The sequence below is a fragment of the Numida meleagris genome, chromosome 3, assembly GCF_002078875.1.
Source record: "Numida meleagris isolate 19003 breed g44 Domestic line chromosome 3, NumMel1.0, whole genome shotgun sequence".
Lineage (NCBI taxonomy): Eukaryota > Metazoa > Chordata > Aves > Galliformes > Numididae > Numida > Numida meleagris.
Genome location: NC_034411.1, coordinates 58,936,253 through 58,955,317, shown reverse-complemented (window position 1 = coordinate 58,955,317; position 19,065 = coordinate 58,936,253). Strand labels below are relative to the sequence as shown.

General features: G+C 40.9%; 1 long non-coding RNA gene across 1 annotated transcript; it reads left to right on the top strand.

Moving 5' to 3' along the window:
• On the top strand, positions 4,730-17,048 carry LOC110397058. Its single transcript, XR_002437508.1, has 3 exons — positions 4,730-5,032; positions 12,986-13,121; positions 16,807-17,048. It is a non-coding gene; the product is annotated as an uncharacterized LOC110397058 (long non-coding RNA).

Sequence of the window (19,065 nt, the reverse complement as noted above, 5' to 3'; positions counted from 1 at the left end):
AGTGTGGATTCACTAAGGGGAGATCATTCCTGACCAATCTGGTGACCTTCTGTGATGGAGTGATGGCACTGATGGACAAAGGAGACTACCTGGACTTGTGCAAGGCCTTTGACATGGTCCCACACATCGTTATCTCTAAATTGGAGAGATACGGATTTGAAGGCTGGACTATTAGGTGGATAAAGAATTGGTTGCGTAGTTGTAGCTAGAAGATTATTGTCAATGGCTCTATGTCCAGGTGGAGGCTGGTCACAAGTGGTATCCCCCAGGGGTCCATCTTGGGACTGGTGCTCTTCAACATCTTGATCAGTGACATAGACAGTGGGACTGAGTGTGTCCTCATCAAGTCTGCTGATGATACCAAGCTGAGTGGTGCAGTTGGTACAATAGAAAGAAGGGATGCCATCCAGAGGGACGTGGACATGCCCAAAAAGTGGGCCCATGAGAACCTAATGAAGTTCAACAAGGCCAAGTGCCAGGTGTTGCACTTCGGTCAGGGAAATCTCAGATAAGTGTACAGACTGGGAGAAGAACTCATTGAGAGCAACCCTGAGGAGGGAGTTGGTGAGCAAAAAGCTGGACATAAGCCAGCAGTGTGCCAACTGTATCCTGGGCTGCATCAAAAGAAGGGTGGCCAGCAGAGAGAAGGAGGTCATTGCCCCCATCTACTCTGCCCTTATGAGGACCCATCTGAGTACTGCATCCAGGCCTGCAGCCTCCAGCACAAGAAAGATGTGGAGCTGTTGGTGCAGGTTCAGAGGAGGGCCACAGAGATGATCAAAGGGCTGGAGCACCTTTCCTATCCAGAAAGGCTGAAGGAGTTGGGCTTGCTCAGCTTGGAAAAGAGAAGGCTCCAGGGAGACATCATGTTGGCCTTCCTGTACTAGAGGGGAGCTTATAAGGGAGACCAACTTTTTACACAGTCTGACAGTGACAGAACAAGGGGGAATGGCTTTAAACTAAAAAAGGGGAGATTTAGCTTTGATGCTAGGATGAATTTTTTTTACTCAGAAAGTGGTGAGGCACTGGAATAAGTTGCTAGGGGAAGCTGTGGATGCCCCATCTCTGGAATCAACCAACCGGGTTGGATGGGGTCTTGGGTAGCCTGATCTACTGGGTGTCAACCCTGTCCATAGCAGGGGGGTTGGAACTAGGTGGTCTTTAATATCCCTGGTCTTTAACCATTCTCCTTTTTGACTGGCTTTTCTTCAGCTGCATGCACACGCCTTCTGGGTTCCCTCTCTCCAACTGAATTTTGGAAGCTCTAGTCATTGCAGTCACACAGAGTGGTCTCACATTCACCTCTAGTCTTATCTCTTCCTTGTATTCTCTTCACTGTCCTACTAAGTGTCCCTTTCTTCTTCCCTGTTCTTCTGCACTACCACCAATCCCTTCCTTCTTCTCACTTGGTTAATGTCACTGGCAAATCTGCCGCTCAAATGGCAATGTTCTCTTTGTATTTGTCTTCTGACACTCTTCAGCCTTTTTCATTCTCTTCACACCTCTCACATACTTATTTTACTTCAGCTGTTTCATCTTCTGAAGGCTGGGAAGTAAAGCTAAACCAAACTGTTTCAATACCAGACTCCCTCGTAATGAAGGAGTCTGAGTCTGGGGGCAGGGGAGTAGGGTAAAAATCCTCACTTGGAAGAAATTTCCACCACGACTTCCTCAGTAATAAGTACTGTGGAAGCAGAAGAACATTTGCAGGCACCACAAAAATAGGATGCAATAATATAGGAAAGGGAGGGAGCTGTCAGTGGGTCTGTTAACTTTAAAAGAGAAACGTGAGCAATATTCATCCAGCAATAGCTAACTATTTTTTTTTCTTGTTTTCCCCATTGTATAATGGGAATAAAGGACAAGGGAAAATCCCAGAATGAAATTAACAGGTTTCTATTTATTTTATTCTTGATGTACCTATAAGAGGAAACTCGAGAAAAGACAAATTAAGGCAGATATGGGAACAGGAGGATGAGTAAGAGGCTGTAAAACATACTGTCATTGTTATTTAATATATGCATGAAATAATCTCTAGTGATTCATAGCCTACTCCAGCATACCTATTGCAGAGCTGGTTAATAAAGTTCTGCAGATGTTTGGAGCAATGAGTATAGCAACCACCACCTTGCACTAGTGAGACAGGTATTCTTCCAGAGAAAGAGATGAAAAAAATGCTTTTGTGATTTATTTTTGTGTGTGCATCTAAGAACAGGAAGGCAGTTCCTCTTTCTACCCCATACTATAGCACAAAATACATGTTTTCATGGATGGTTTGATCCTTGTAAATATTATCAATGTACTTTAGACTTTCCTAAAATAAGCTTCTAGGAAAAAGGAAAAGATGAACAAAATTTCATAGGTGAGTAACACAACCTGTCCAAGGGTATTTCTTTTCTTTTGAGAACTCTAATATTGTTTTATTCTGATGTCAAAGTTGAACAATGGTGCAAACTTTGAAAAACATCTTACAGCAAAATTGTAATTCACAATGATAAAGGAAGGTTTACTTCACTGTGACATTTTGCTCATAAAAGAAGCCTCCAGTGAATAAATGACAGCTGATCTGTCACGCAGCTACTAATAATTCTACCCACTGGAACAGGCTTTATAGTCTTGTAGAGCTGGAGAGGACTAAAAATGGGTAAATTGCCTCTACATGACACTGATGGACATCACTGTACGACTGCTACTTATCGGAAAAGCAATGTCCAGAACAGTGGTCATCCTTCTATCATCTGTTTCTCCTCACTGTTACTATTCTACTAGCTGGTGGAAGAGCATCTGGTTTTTCAAGCAAGAAACCCTGGGCAAGGAGCATTCACTCACCCTGCTTTTAAAGCAGATTTCTTGAACAGCTGCAGATGTGCACAGTTTTGTCACTGTCATATCTATGTCAGATGCTTAAGTGTTGCTGCTACACTGTTCATTAACGGTACCTGAGATATTACTGCTTTTCCAACCTCTCTCTTCCACTGGAGTGTGACTTCGACAGTTCCCAGAGCGTAATGAGCATTGAGTTTTTCAAGATTCTTGTTACACCTTTCTAAATCACATTCTACCCACCAGCACCTATCCCAGACACTTTCAGCGTAGTAGATGAACCATACGTAGGATAGATAACTCATGAATGACTTGGAAGACCCATGTGCACATGTATGTGCATTAAGGTCAGGAATGGAAGGACTGGGGGAGGACTGGGTTTTCAATCACACTCCTCTGAAAAAAGATGAGATGCCATTACAAGTTTAAGCAACTTTAAATCCTGAGAGGGAGCGTTTACATGTATTAATCTCTTCTAGTCATCCCTGAAATGAATCCCAAGAGCACAGTCTGATCTCTTGGGCTGCAGGCATGGCTCATTTCTATGTGTTTGTAATATACCATGTTATTTCTGTATCATTCTCCTCCCTACTGATGCTCAACTCATTTCCTAAGGGGATCTGTAGTAACTAACATTCTTCTTCAATGTTAATGAAGTGGCTTGCATTATTGTTAATGAATAGTAAGGACTGAGCTACTCTCTGTTCTCTATCTAGACAAATTCTTTTTGGAGTAGCTTTTGGTGATAGCTCTCCAGATGATCTGAAGTACAAGCACATATTCTAGTCTATAGGGGTACTTTCACCTTACTGGCATTTTCTGATCTCCAGTAGTGCATCAAATGATGTCATTACCACCTCTCATCTGTAGTTTTTTTTCGCATTCTATTTCTTACAACCTTACATTTGCAGTGTCTAAATCATTACCGAAGTCTAGACATACTGTGCTTGCTCCTTAGAGGGAAGGAGAAAGACATCCAAGTATTCCCAAGTCAGTAGAAATTTGCTTGAGAGACCATTTTCCTTGTTTTTATTTGTTTTGCTTTGTTATACAAGAGAAAAATGTCAATATAAGATAATTTCTTAAGCACATGCACCCTGAGACTTGCATTTTCAAAGTTAATCCGTGGGGAAAGAAAAGCCCCATAATTAAAAGTATTTGAAAGTCGGCTGGGCACCTTAAGCTGAGATTCTCATACACCATTAGGGGGCCACCTTAATATAAGATCTTAAGAAATAAGCTTTTAGAAAGACTTAGAAGTTTTGTTCAGGCAAGGAACACTTGCTCAGGGATAAGTAAGAATTCTTTGCAATTTTCTCATGGGTCCTGCAGAATCCTAGGAGCAATTTCATACACTAGGAAATGGAGGTCCACTGCAGTTCAGTTACTGTCAGTGGGTGGTTAAAAAGCACAATGCCTGCATTGTACCTAAGCTGTAATTAAAGAGGTATCAACTATTTTTCAATATAGAAAGCTTTGTCTTCTGTCTACAAGAATAAGTAAGTCATTGGTCAGGAATGCTGGATAGTCATAATTTCAGGCCTATAAATCCTGCTCAGTGTGTTTTGTAACCAGCTTTTGCTGAAATATTACTTCATTAAAAAATCGCACTAATAGCGCCACACATTGTAGTGTGTATTACTAAGAGCTAGAGCTGCAGAAACATCCTCATCATCCTTCAGCTATCTCCCTTCGAGGGAAAGCAATAACTGCCATGGTGTGAAAAATGGCTGACAATATCATGAGGAATTTCAACATTAATTTGAAAACTGGATGTTCTTTGCAAGCTATAAAGCAACAAGCATCTAAATAGCGGCTTATTTAGAGGATACAATGACAGCACTGAACAATTTCTTAAACAGCTTTTAACTTGATTTTTTTTTAATTCAGTGATACAGATCTGCAGTTAAGGTTTCATGGCATGTTATTTTTATGTAAACAATAACAATGACTAATCTATATAAAGCTGTCAGCACAAGTTGTGCTGCCTTGCATGAGGTCTGCTGCCAGGCCAGAAAAAGTTCTTGGGACGCTTTCTTGGTGTTCAGCTGGTCTGAAGCACAGGCAGTTTCTTTGCTCAGTGAAGCACAAGAAGGAATCTGACAAGCCTTTGGCAAAGTCTAAGAAGATTCCCATGGGTATTTGTGAAGCAGCAAGATGAAATTCTTCTAGGCCAGAGAAGATCAGATGGATGGGTTACATCCTTCAGGTACGTAACAGTGGTCGTTCAGCATGCACAAGCTAAAGAGATGTTACACTTTTCAACTACAGAAAGGGATACCTGGAGGAGCCATTAAAAACAATATTTTATGGCAAAAGGAGGGAGTCAGTGGAAGTAATACCATAGGGAAACTGTGGAGCCTCTGATAATGAACCTCAGTAAAAACAACTTAGAGAAATAGCTATTAAACAACAGAGGTGTATGGTAGTCCTGTATTAGAAGAGAGGGATGGACTATGTTAATCTAGGATTTTCTCTTGCCGTCTTTTGTTATGATTTCCTGCATCTAACTGTATCTATGAAGCAGATAACAGATATACAGCAATGCTTCTGAGGCTGTGGCCATGAATGGGAATCACTCAGAGGACAGCTGAAGGAAACAGAGCTATGGAGTTCTTTTACATGTCTAAATCTCACTTCTCTATTTTTTGTAAATACTAAACAATAGCACCAAGGGAGGGCAGAGAGGAAAGAAAACTGCAACGCATGACAAATACTCTGAGAAATCTAGATAGATAAAACTAAAATATCACTTCCATCCCATCTGTAGCCAGTTTATAATTTTACCTTTTCTCAGAATATGCAGTGCTTTCACTCCTAGCTCCCATTTTCATGTATTCAGGCAAAAATACTCACAGCTTTTCTTATTCTTTTCCAAATGAAACTGAACTCTCCCTGTTTCTCAGTGACTCAAATGAACACTGAAGCCTCCAAATTCAGAAGAAAAATACAAAACATAAACTCTATAATCTCCTTTCTTAACGGGAACAAAACTTATACTGTCATGCTATCCACCTGTCAGCCAGCTGTCCCAGCAACTTTCCAGTTTAATCCTGACTTGAAAAATATTCTAGAAAATTAGTTTTCTTCAAGGTATGCTCTTGATAGAGAGGTCTTGGCTTGTCAGTGAACACATGCAGAGCTCCAGAGCTGTCTGCAAGAGGTGGAAGAAGAGAAGGGCTGGGGCCAGAAGACCTGAATTCAAAGGAAATTAGGCCTCCCTATTTTGGCTGCTCATGGAGAGAATTGCTTTTACCTTCCAAACTTAAAATTTGTAGTTCATCTTCATGCTTTTGATGAAGATAGGGAAGGAAGAGTGCAGACAACCAGTTTACATTTTCTTAAATCCTTGGCACTTTCTGCATACAGAAAATTTCCCATGGGATCAGTGATATCTTTTAGCAGCCAAAGTTGTAGCTTTACATTGCACCTGAAAGATGCAACCTGGAAGAGTAGAGCCCTCTCTGACACTACCAATATGGCCATTCCCACAGATAACAACAGGACAGATTAGTAGGATCCTTTTAATGACCATGTCAGCCACAAACATATCACAACTCAGTCCAGCTCAGGCAAATCTTCTCGAGCACGGATTTCAACACAGCAGGTCAAGCGCTGCAGCTTGTTCCAGCAAGTGTGAAGAGAAAGCAGCAGAGAGAGCACAGTCATCACTGTCCCACTGACTCCTAAGGAAACCTACTCCTGTGTCCAGCACTTGGCAGAGGGATGGACAGGATAAGGCACTGTAGAGGCAAACTCACTAGTCATTCTCTAGGCAGACAGATGAAATCTTAAGAACTGTTGATTCTGCCATCTTAAGGTACACACATACATTATATCTACAGTTAATGAAAATGGAGGACTGTCTTGCATTTCTCAAAAGTCTTAGGCGTAAATTAGATGACCACCTCCTTCCTCCCCTGTCACAGGTAGCACTTCCCAATGCCAGGATAATTTCCTTACCCAGCATAAGTAGCACAAGTAAAGTAGCAGCACTGGGGAAGTCAGTGGTTAAAGGAGCCACAGAAAGCAAAACAAGAGCCTAATTACTGGCTTCAAGGCTGTGCTGCTCACAGCTCACAGTGAAGGCTGACAGGTGTTGGCAATATACAGTGTGAGTCGGAGGCAATGAAGCTGAGGGATGGATGTGTTAATGCATCTGAGCAATCGCTGACTTCTCACACACTGAATAGATTACAACCTCTCTACCATAACAAACTTCCCAGTAATACACCTTCTGCCAAAAGACATTTCTTTACATCATGACTGAAGAAAATGAATCACAGGAGAGAGCCAGCATCCCAGATCAATACTTACCAGCTTTCCATCTGGAAGAACCATAAAGGAAGAATGAAGGTACATGAAGAACAGATGAGATAGAAAATTTGGTGAGGACAATATAGTAGTAAAGCATACTTTACCTGGAACTTAACTGCTCCCTGTTCTGGATCATGTTTTTCCCCGAAAGTTTCTATTTCATGAAGGAAAAAAATAGTCTTCTTGATTTTGTTTTGACCCTACACCTCCAGTATATTTCAGACTCTTTCAACAATTCGTTTCAGCCTTAAATTTGGAGCTAGAATGCGAGTGAGTCATGATAAATTAAGACTGCTCTCTATATATTCTGAGTCACTGCAGATTTGAATTTCCAAATCTGAAGTTCTTTTTGCACCCTCTGTCATCTTGGGTAATGTAGCAAGTGCTTTAGATACACTATTCTCCCTCATTCCTTATTTTTATGGAAGCTTGAGAGATATTAATAACAGATGAAGGGACTTTTAGTATATTAACTTTTACTATCTGTTGCAGTGTTGAGATGATCTGACCAATATTTTCTTTTGAAATTCAATGATATATTAATTACACATAAGAAACATATGACCTATGAAGATCTTGGCCTGATCTGACAATAAAAATAATATGGAACAAATATGTATTTCAAATCTATTTATTCTCAATTGTAATTTAGAGGGCCCGCTTCGTGGCAGAAACCTTGAAAGATCACTTTTGTCTCTTTGTCACTCTATTTTCCAAGATTCTACACAGACACAATGATCAAGAGCAGGATTTCCAGCTGCGCTTGAAGGAGAGTTAAATGCAGCCCCAAAGGTCATTAGGAATGATTTCTGCCTATTTTCATTGGCTTCTAGAAAAGCCTGCGACTGCTGTTTGTCAGTCAGAGTGCTGCTGTACAGTTTTCTGGGTTCCAGTACCAAACAGGGCCCCCATTCCCTCCCAAGGTGTTTGAAGGACATCCCAATGAGAGTTTGTCTCACCTGGCAGTGTCCTGCTTGGCAGTTGAGTAACAAGAGGCATTGCAGTGACTCGGCTGGCTCACAGTGTGATGCCTCCATAACCAACAGAGAGCCAGGCAAAGCTATCCTTGTGTGGGAAAACTATGAACCATTGATTCAGGGGTTGCTAATTGGAGATCTGAGATTCAGAGGGGCCTAACACTATCATTTTCCTCATTCTTGTTTTGTGGGCTCATGATAATAGCTTAATTATGGTTTTAATTCTCAAAATATAGATTATTGTTCTTCAGTGCAAGGGGTAGACAAATAATGATTTCTCTGTTACAAGTCTGGCAGAAAACAATGCTTCTTGTTTACGACAGCGACTGGATAATTTATTTGCATGCTGGAGGTGGTTTGTTCCACTGAATACCCTTTAGCCTTTATTCTGCTTTTGTTCTGAAATAACACAGTATATTACAACTATCATTATATTACAATAAGCCTTCAATTATTGAGTAAACCAACTTAATCAAACAAGAGTATGGTTCATATATCGCTGCAATTACCTGTTAAGTTATGGCTACCAGTTGTTAACAATACTGTCTTTCACTGCATTGTGAGAAATGGTATTTCCTAATTTAAACATGCTCAATTATCAGTAAGAGTGCCATTGTTAAATAATATTACAGTAGTAATTCTATTATGGTGTTATTCCACAGCACTACCCACAGACAGACAGTGGAAAGATGACAACTTTGGCATTCCTTGTTTATGTTGTACTGTCCCCTCACTGCCATCGCACAGTAGGAATTTTTATGCATAGCTCATTATACATGAGAAAGATCACGGGGTAAGCTAACCTGATGCAATTCTTCAACAACTGCCTTCAGGATAAAAACACTTTTGCAGCTTTGAACAGTTTGGAAGCTGCCAGCCCTGCTAGCAGCAGCCTCTCTTTTGTTCACAGCTGCCCTGAAGACCTTTGGGTTCTCCCAGCACATGCCTGATGAGCACGGGCAACCATGATTCCCACTAAGAAACACCAGCCTCAGGTGCATACCTGAGCGTACCAGGCTGTGGCCCATCAGCCACTCACCATGGCTGTTCTAGTTCTGAGATAATGGATTAGGTTTGGTCTGAGATGACCTTGCCCACTTCTCAGTGTCTACACAGGCTAGTTGTTTAAACTCCTGTTACTGTTATCAGGTGAGTACAGCCAGTACAGCCAGTGGAGCCTGAAGAGTGAATCAGCTGTCCAAATAGAGATGATCAGGGACATTTACGTTCCTTATCATACTCAATGCAACTTCCAGAGAGAGCATGGGTCTCCCGTAAGGACCAGTCATACCTGTGGCAATGCATAATTCTTACATAATCTCACAGAAACTGCTTCCGATCTTTGGTGTTCACCTTAGAGTAAGCTGATTTGACCCAGAGACTCTTCTGACTAGGAACTGAGGGCAGCCGCCTGAAGCATGGAATGCCATTTCAGATGCCCAAGGGTGCACATCTGGTGTCCAGTTACTGCACGGGGATGTGGGTATCCCAAAGGCCCTGTGTCGTGTCTGGCAGCCCCAGGTCTGTCTCAGAAACTCCACAGCATCTCAAAAGGCACAAGACACCTGTTCATGTGAACCTGAAGACTACTTACATCTCCACGGACTTAAGTGGTTAGTTAGACATCTATAGAAACCTACATATAAAGGGTGACTTGTTTTTGAGACTCAGATTGAATTTTACTCAGTGTGACCTAGCTTGGATTTACTTCCTTCTGGTTTAAGAGATTATACAAAGACAGTCATTGGTACTCAACTGAGGCCACCAGCTCTTAAGCTGCCATAACTGAACTATCTGTATGAATGAGTCTAAAGTGAGGTAACAATTTTAAATGCATTTAAAATACAAGTCACACCCTATCTACACTTCTCAGTCTAACCATCTTCCCAGGCTCCTCTCCAATATGAGCTTATACATTTTCAGGACAGATCCTGACTGCTACTGCATTTTAACTGTGCGATCAGTTAAAGAATGCTCCTGTATAAATGTCTTGCTCTTTATAAAGCTGGCTCTCTCACAGCCTTATTTTAGAGAGCTTTCTGCCCCATTACTGGTGACAATATTATTCAAAATATACCACCATAGAATCTGGGCTCCTAAAGAAGATTCAATAACTCTTCAGTGAATCGAAGAGGAATGATGAAATAACAGTCCCTGCACTGAAGGATGTGGCCTGATGATATCAAGTAAAACTATGCAATGAGAAATCATACCTCTGCCAAACTTTTCAGCAGAAATATCCAGCTTTCACACTCAGTCAGAAATCCCAAACTGCCCACCCCATCTGTCCAGATATCCCAAGTCCCAACTATTCCTCTGCAGAACTGGCAAATCTTTCTTCTCCTGCAGAATTCTGCAGTTTATTCCTCCTACTGCTGTTTTACAGAGGCTAGCATCTGAAATGGGAGTAATGAGTTATAATAAGCTAGGTAATGCAAATAATTGCTCAATCAACAAAATTAGTCAACGTAAAATCAAGCTGAACCAAACTCACCAATGCTAATTTACCTCAACCTTCACAGAACATAGAGTCAGAATGCTGAGCTAGAGCATCACAGAAATTTTGTCACAGAACACAGAGAAAGATGCATTCATGACTCCATATATGAGGATGCACTAAACCGTGCACATTGCTTAAAAATATATGGGCAGCTTTCATGCCATGGAAATGCAAGTATAAGTGCAAATCCTGTTCTATCAAACCGAAGCACTATGTCTCCCTAAAAAATGTACTGCTTAATCTTTGAAATCTATAGACTTGCAGAGTCTGTAATATGAATCAGAAATAAATTAGCTTACTAATACATATCATAAAACTCTTCTAGCCTTATGACCTTACAATCCTATTCAACTTTCTTTCACCATCCCATTGTGTTAGCTCTAATTGAGTCTTGGATGAAATCATAGGAATCAATTTGTACAACCCAATGTTGATTCGCTCAAGGAGTTATGTTCTTACAACAGCAATGAATTCAGTTCATGCTCAGTGGAACAACAGCTGCAGCATACTACTTGACATGAATTATGAGGATGGCTTTGAGTGCTCAAGTAAATTGATGTTATAAATTTAGTCTTGGTATAAATCTAGGAATTTATACAGGGATGGAGGCACCAAAGTCATCTTGTTGCTCACCTGCTCTGTGCTTAAAGGCTATGCATTGCTGATGTAAGCACATGAAAGACTGCTAAACTCCACAGAACTGCACCCAGCTATGCTAGCTATGAATGTGTCCCTATGGCATTATTCAATATACAGCTAAGTCAGCAGTGCCAAATGGTGACACAAAAATGAGACATGCAAAATCAGATTTGTCAGAGTTTGTTTCAGAGTTATTGGAAAACTTGTAGCCTTTGCCTGAATTTAAAGAACCCCATCACAACTTCCTTGAAGAGAGAATGACAGCAGTGGCAGAAGTGACCATCATACATCTGAAAGAATTAACTAAAAGCTATGAAAAGAATTCCGGAGGAGAGTTCTAGCAAGAGGAACAGGGGCCAGAATTGAGCTCATAGCAACATCCTATTCTAAACCAGGTGGAGCGGTGAACTGAGGCTCCTCATCTGTTAGCAATATGAACCCCTCGTGGTCTTCGATGGCATTGCCATAAGTCAAGAAACAGGAACAACCTTATTTCATTGCTCTTTACTCCAGTTTTTAATGCTCCACATAATTAGAACTTTTTAATATGCAGCTCATGTGAGAACTTGGATTAAAATAACAAAATAGCTAATCTGTTTACCTGAACCCTTTGAAAGAATACGTATTCTCCCATAATAATGATGCATGAAAACATCAAAAGCTTTTCAGGATTATTCAATCAGACCTAAAACCACAAACAATCTCCAATCTAATATTCCAGAAGCACCAATAAATCTAATTCATGCATCAGGAAGCTCTCCCATAGGACCCTTTATCTCCTTTTATTTCCAGTGAAACCAAAAAGTACGAACTGATGGACAAAAATTCCAGCTCTCAGGTGTAGCAACTTCCAGGGCAGCATTACCACAAATCGAACAAATGAAGTTTTTCTTGAGATTCTATCGACCAAATTGAAGAGAAAAAAATGCTGTAAAGGAAATCCAAGCAGTTACAAGTTCAAGGATACATAGTAAAATATAAATGTAAGTAACCACAACTGAGAAACAACTGCTTTTCTCAGAGCATTCCCTGATGATGCTTTGGAGCCTGGAGAAGGCGATGATGTCAGCAGAATACTACCATTTTGTCCTTTCCATTTTCAAAGGATTTTAACTAACAAATGCTAATGAGGCCCCCATGAGACAGGTAAATATGAAAATCCATCACACAGAAAGCTAAATTTACTTCTCATTTGAGAAAGCTCATGCCAGACCATAGATAAGAAAGCTGTACCCCCTGAAGTCTGGGTCCCAAAGGCACAGTAATGTTTTTGTGAACTTTTCCTCTCAGCATTCTGCTTTCTTCTGCTTACCATCTTCCTTTGGGTCCAGAGAGCAGTATGGCATTGTTGCAGCTAATTTTTGTCGTTCTTTGAAACCCACAAAACTGACTCACACTCAATCAGAACAATTAGGACCACTAGGGCTAACATGATGAGCAGGAAGTGGCCGACGTTAAGGCACTAAGCAGACAACATGAAAGGGCATTGCACTCTGGGCTGCAGAAAATGCATTCTTTCAGTTAAGATTGCAAATCATTTATCTTCTGTTGAAGTACCTCTTCCTGATAAATGGTGCTAGTGGGGGAGCCTGCTCATGATATTTTTAAACTAGTTTGTCAGAGAATTCAACCAGAATATAAGTTTACCCTTCTCCTCCCCTGGGGAAGCTCCACACAAGGTTTAAAAACACTCTCTTGCTTTCAGATTGTTTCTTGTCCTCTTTTGTAGGAAGGAGACGATGTAGAAACCTTTGTATGTGGCCTGGACTGGTGTAAGGGGATTGCAAGGCAGCAGCATACAGATATCCACCTGTGCAGTCTATCCTGCTGGATTGAATGAGGCTACTTACAAGCATAAATAAAAGGTTGGTGTAAGTATTTCACTGGAGCTGTGTGCGTATCAGAATGATGACCCTTTAACTTTATTTTTTTTAAATATTCAAACAGCGTATTTGCGAGCTATACCGATCATCCTGTAAGCACTAAGGATGCCTCAAATCCTCAATGAAATCCTGTCAGCTCAGAGTTCATGCCACTAAGAAACGCACTTTTCTGTGCTACACTGCCATACTCTCTGAGAACAATTTATAAAACAAATGTGAAAGCTGGTGAGACCTCATAGTTTCCATCTGCAACATCAGCCCTGCTTTAACAGTCCCACCTTGTGTGGGCCAGAGAGGGGATAGTCACAAAAATGGCACTTACAACAGTTAAGGTGGTGGCATTATTTTAAGCACTGATTGACATTCTTTTCCTTCTCATATTTTGTCACAACAACTCTGTCTTCTTTTCCTTCATCATGGAGAAAAGACTCATGAGAAGTCATGAAAAGAAAGTCCTTCTTACAGGCATTTATTTAGTCTACATTACTGACATTTAAATACTTAAATAGCATTGGAAGCATTTCTCCATGGCAATACCACTTCAATTGCATAGCTAAAAAATACATTACAAGTTTGACCTAATCCTACGGTCTCTGAAATATCAGCCATCATATACATCTCACTGGGAGATCTGAGTGTACAAAGAGAGACAAATAGGCACATCTACCCCCGTTATACTCTGTACTGTGTTGCTATTGTTTCCTCAGTAAACAAAGAGATGCTGTGACAAGACATAGCTGTGTGTTGTAGCCAAGAAGAACATTTATTTGTGTGAAATATATACTTATTCTCTCATTTCTCTACTGTAGGTCTATATATATATATACTTTAGAAAGCATATTTTGTTTGAGGTTTTATGTTCTACAAAAAAAAAACCAACAAAAAACTGGTCTGTTCCCTGATGCTGGAAACTGAAACATGTTTTTGAGGTCTCCTAGTCCACTGCAGAGATTGTAATGGAAGATGGTCCTGGGTGTCTGCAACTCTTTTCTAGTCTTTCACCTTCTCGGTACAGCTGGGGGATTAAACATGACCCAGCACAGCCCACTTCTCACTCTCTCTCCTCCTGAGACCTGTTTCCTGTCACTCTTTCTCCCCATGACCGAGTGCTTCTAGCCCTGGCATTGTTAATCTTTCTCCAAAATGTTTAATGCTATTATGGAGACTGGTAACATTGTGAGAGATTTCTATGAAAGGTTCAGATGACACTGCCCATCACAATGAAGAACAACAACAACAAAAACCTAGCAAAGAAAAACAACAACAACAAAAAAGAAAAATAACAAACAAATAAACAAAAATGATCACAAAGAAAAGTAGCTTCTGAAAACTAGGCTTTTTTTCCTAGAAAGCACTATGAAAATTTTGACTTCTGAAGGGAGAAAGAGAAGTGAGATTTAACTGTGGAATAGTATCTACAAATCTTGTCCATGGGGCTGTTTTCTGACATGTAAAGGTTAGAGGATAGAGTCACCCAGAGACATTTTAATTTTTAATCAGAAACTCCCAAGCTAAAATATAATTATTGTAACTGGAAATTGGAAATAGCGGCACTTAAGGCATTTAACTGCTCACCAAAACAGGGTAAAAAAATATTATTTTATAAAATAATAGGAAAATTATTTAACCTGTGTATCAAAATACTAGGGTGTTTGTTAGCAGCTAACTTACTTGGTGGAACACTGTTATGCCCTAAGGTTACTGGGGGCTAAAATGAGCTCAGGCACAGAAGCTTTCTGAAATCATGTCAGCCTTTTAAAGGATTCAGATGCAGAATTTTTTTCAGGATGCTAAAATTCACATTTAGCCCATCATTAATTCCTTAAAGACTTAAAGACTTTTATAGAGTTCTACTTGTTTGTTCTATTATTTCCTTACTTCCTCTATTTTCATATCCCAACTGTTTTTATTCCTTTTGTTTTCTTTTATAATTTCTGTAGGAGATGCTGTTTTGATTGTGCTATTGTAGCATTCAAAAATATTCCTTGTAAAAAAAATAACATACCCTCTAGTGTAAAACTAGCTGCTTGCATAGCAATCATACCGGATTTTATATGGGCATAATTAAAATTACAAACCTCTATTTCCATTTTTAAGGACTTAAACATCTATTGAGAGCTCACTAAAAGGAAGCTCACAGGGCCTAATACGCGCAGTTTGAAGACTTTGCCAATTTTACAGTAAAAGATAGATGTTTTCAAGCATTTCAATACAGACTTTTTGAATGTAATCCTAAGATAGAGACCTATCTAGTGTGCAGTTTCCCAGCATACATGAGCACAGAACCACTCAGCCACTGAGTGCGCTGTTCAGTAGAACTACAAGTTTTAGTTCTTGTCAGGAATAGTTTTGCATGCATTTACTCTGCAAACCAGGAGTCTGCTCAGTGCATTAGCTGGACTGGGAAAGAAATACCTATCTTCAACCAACACTGTTCTGAAGAGCTCAGTTTCCCTACAGTTACCATATACCATCTAGTGATACAAAAGGAAATTGCAATTTCAGTTTCATTACTCTTTAAATGAAAGATGATGATCATAACAACATATTTGTGATATTGTGATTTCTTTCCATTAAAATGTAGTCATAATAGTGCTAGCTCTAGTAGTTTTTTATCAAAAATCTTGTGACTCCAGGTAGTTTGCAAGAAGATGTAATTTCTGAAAATTTATTATTATAGAACAAACTCAACTTCGTCTGCAGTTAAAATACAGTCTGCATTATAGCTACATAAATACACATTAAAAAGATGTAAAACTCAGGGGACAAAATTAGAAGAAACCCAGAACATAACCTTCTCATTTTTTTGAACTTCATGAATATGAAGATTATATTTTTAAAATACTATATTCTCTTTTGATTAGAAGGAAGTTAAAGAGAAAGAGATTTTAGTGGTCTAGAGTCTAGGACACAAGATTCACTACTGGGAAAATCACAGAAACACAGAAACAAAGAATCACAGAATTGCAGGGGTTGGAAGGGTCCTCTGCAGATCATCTAGTCCAACTCCCTGCTAAAGCAAGTTCCCTAGAGTAGGTTGCAGAGGAGAGTGTCCAGGAGGGTTTTGAATATCTCCAGAGAAGGAGACTTCACTGCCTCTCTGGGCAGCTTGTTCCAGTGCTCTGTCACCTTCACAGGAAAGTTTTTCCCTGTGTTCATATGGAACTTCTCACGTTCCAGTTCGTGCCCTTGCTCTGTCACTGGGCACCACCAAAAAGACCTTGGCCCCATACACTTGACTCCTCCCCTCTAGATACTTACAAGCATTGATAAGATTCCCCATCAGTCTTCTAGTCTCCAGGCTAAGCAGTCCCAGGTCTCTCAGCCTTTCCTCATAATGGAGGTGTTCCGGGCCCCTCATCATCTTTGTAGCCCTCTGCTGGATTCTTTCTAGAAGTTCCCTGTCTATCTTGAAATGGGGAGCCCAGAACTAGACACAGTACTCCAAATGTGGCAGAACAGAGCGGGAGGATAACCTCCCTCAACCTGCTGGCCACACTTTTCTTAATGCACTCCAGGAAACCACTGGCCTTCTTGGCCACAAGGGCACTCTGCTGGCTCATGGCCAACCTGCTGTCCAGCAGGACACCCAGGTCTTTCTCTGCAGAGCTCCTTTCCAGCAGGCCAGCCCCTAACCTGTGCTGATGTATGTGGTTATTCCTCCCAGGTGTAGGACTCTGCACTTGCTCTTGTTGAAGCTCATCAGTTTCCTCTCTGCCCAACTCTCCAGTCTGTCCAGGACTCACTGATTGGCAACACAGCCACTCCTCCAGTTATGTATTGTCAAGAAACTTACTGAGGTGCACTCTGTCCCTTCATTCATGTCAGTGATGAAGATGTTGAGGTAGGTTTTAATCCTGGAAAACTGCTGTAAGGAAAATAAGGGATTTAAGTACATAAGGCAGTAGTTGGGGCTTTTTTTGCTGTTGTTTTTTTTTTTTTTCATTTTTTTTTTTCCTGCTTGTCTGCATTGCCATATGGATGATTTCAATTCAACAGCAACATACACTGTGATATGATTCTGACAGACAAGGTTATGGAAAAAGTCAACGTTTACTTACTGGTGGAAGAACATTTTACCTTTCCTGCCAATTGGGGCAATAAAATAAGTTTGTGTGTATGCCGTGAGGAATTTTTTACTGCCTCCAAATGAAAACAAAACAATACAGACCTCTCCCTGTGAGTTCACAGACAGGATGGGTTCAGATCCAGTGAGAGTCACAGGTTAGGAGAAATGAGAACTCACCCTCAGCTCTTCTTGCACTCCTCCTACTCAGCATCATTCAACTCTTTGTTTTTAAAGCAAAATGGGATTGTTCCTATGACTAAACAGCACAATCCTTCCAAAACTGTTAAATAACAGTCTATTTGGCAGGCATCACTACATGTCTAGATTATGTAAGCAAAATACAGAAATTATACAAGGTACAGTAGCTGGAATTTGATATGTCAATTCAGGCCTTAGCACTTTATTAAGAATCTTCAAATAGTGACTAGAAATCAGCTTAGCTACAGCACAGCAAGTCCGGTAAGTGGAGACTACTGACAGACCTCGATAGTTTCCAACTAGTCAAAATGAAAACAAAGTTGTAAGCCCAAGACTATGCTTTGGAGGCCCACTGATCACCTCACAGCCAGCCAGGCCGTGCAGTTCACCAAAACAACTGCACTTTTAGGAAGCTGATGCAGAGGTACCTTTGTCTCAATGACTGTCATCATACCGGTTTATCATACTGCTGTGACAGTACTCACCACTGACTACTCCTGAGAGCCAGTGCTACCAGGGACAGGGACAGGGACAGGGACTGGGACTGGGACAGGGACCAGTGGAATGGCCTGACACGAGCTGCATAGCACAGGACCGGCTGCCAGGCCACTTGGTGCTTCAAACACCCATAGCATCAGGGACAAGGTTGTGTTGAGTACGGTAGAAACAACAAATATAACTTTTAAAAAGAAAGAATTTTTGAGATTTTCCATATCTCAGCCAGTCCTCGGTGATGGTAGTAAGGTATCACTTTAATGCAAATGTTAGAGCCGCGTGGGGGGAGCTCTACAACAGCTTAGAGGATAGGAACACAGTGAGATATAAGCAACAGGGTTTCATGGAACAAATGTGTCATCAAAACGCTGTCAGGATTTTTGCTTTTAATACGTTTCCACTTTGGAACTCACTTCTCAGACCCTCCTCTGGCCGCCTGCACAGAGGAGCCAGGGGTACACTGTCACTCTAGCGGTACATTGGTGGCTTCACAGCTTCTCGTTCTGTACAGAGGGGTTGCTGAAGCTGTAGGTGTGTGTAAAAGGGGACACGATTCCATACATCATCCCATTTATGTCCCATCCCTGGAGGCGCTCAAGGCCAGGTTGGATGGGGCCCTGGGCAGCCTGATCTAGTGGGGGTCAGCCCTGCCCATGGTAGGGGGGTGGAACTGGGTGGGCTTTGAGGTCCCTTCCAACCCAAGCTGTTCTGTGATCCTGTGATTCACACATCACCCACTCTTTTGCTGCTACTGTGACCTGGAGAAGCTTGGAGCTTCTCCAAAATCTGTTTTGATACAGACTCAAACCACAGCAGGAGACTGTTTTCTCCCATCTTTCCCCATCTGCGTCATGTGCAGCAAGGATTGAGCTCCTAGTATATCTGCAAAGGTTTACATAGTATCACACAGATCTAAAGAAGCAGAAGAAAAGTCTTTATAAATAGAAAGACACTTGCCAGGGGAGGTGGTGTCTTTTCAGGACTAGTCTGGTGAATTTTTACTTTTCAAGCCACTGTGCTCATTAATAATTTAGTAGCAAGCATCAGATTGACGACGCTGCAGGCAACGGTAACAAAGAGAAACAAAGGAGGGCACAGAACTGTGAGAGAAGCAGAGGCAGAAGGACGGAGCAGAGGTGCTTTCCGTTGCAGCAGACAGGTACA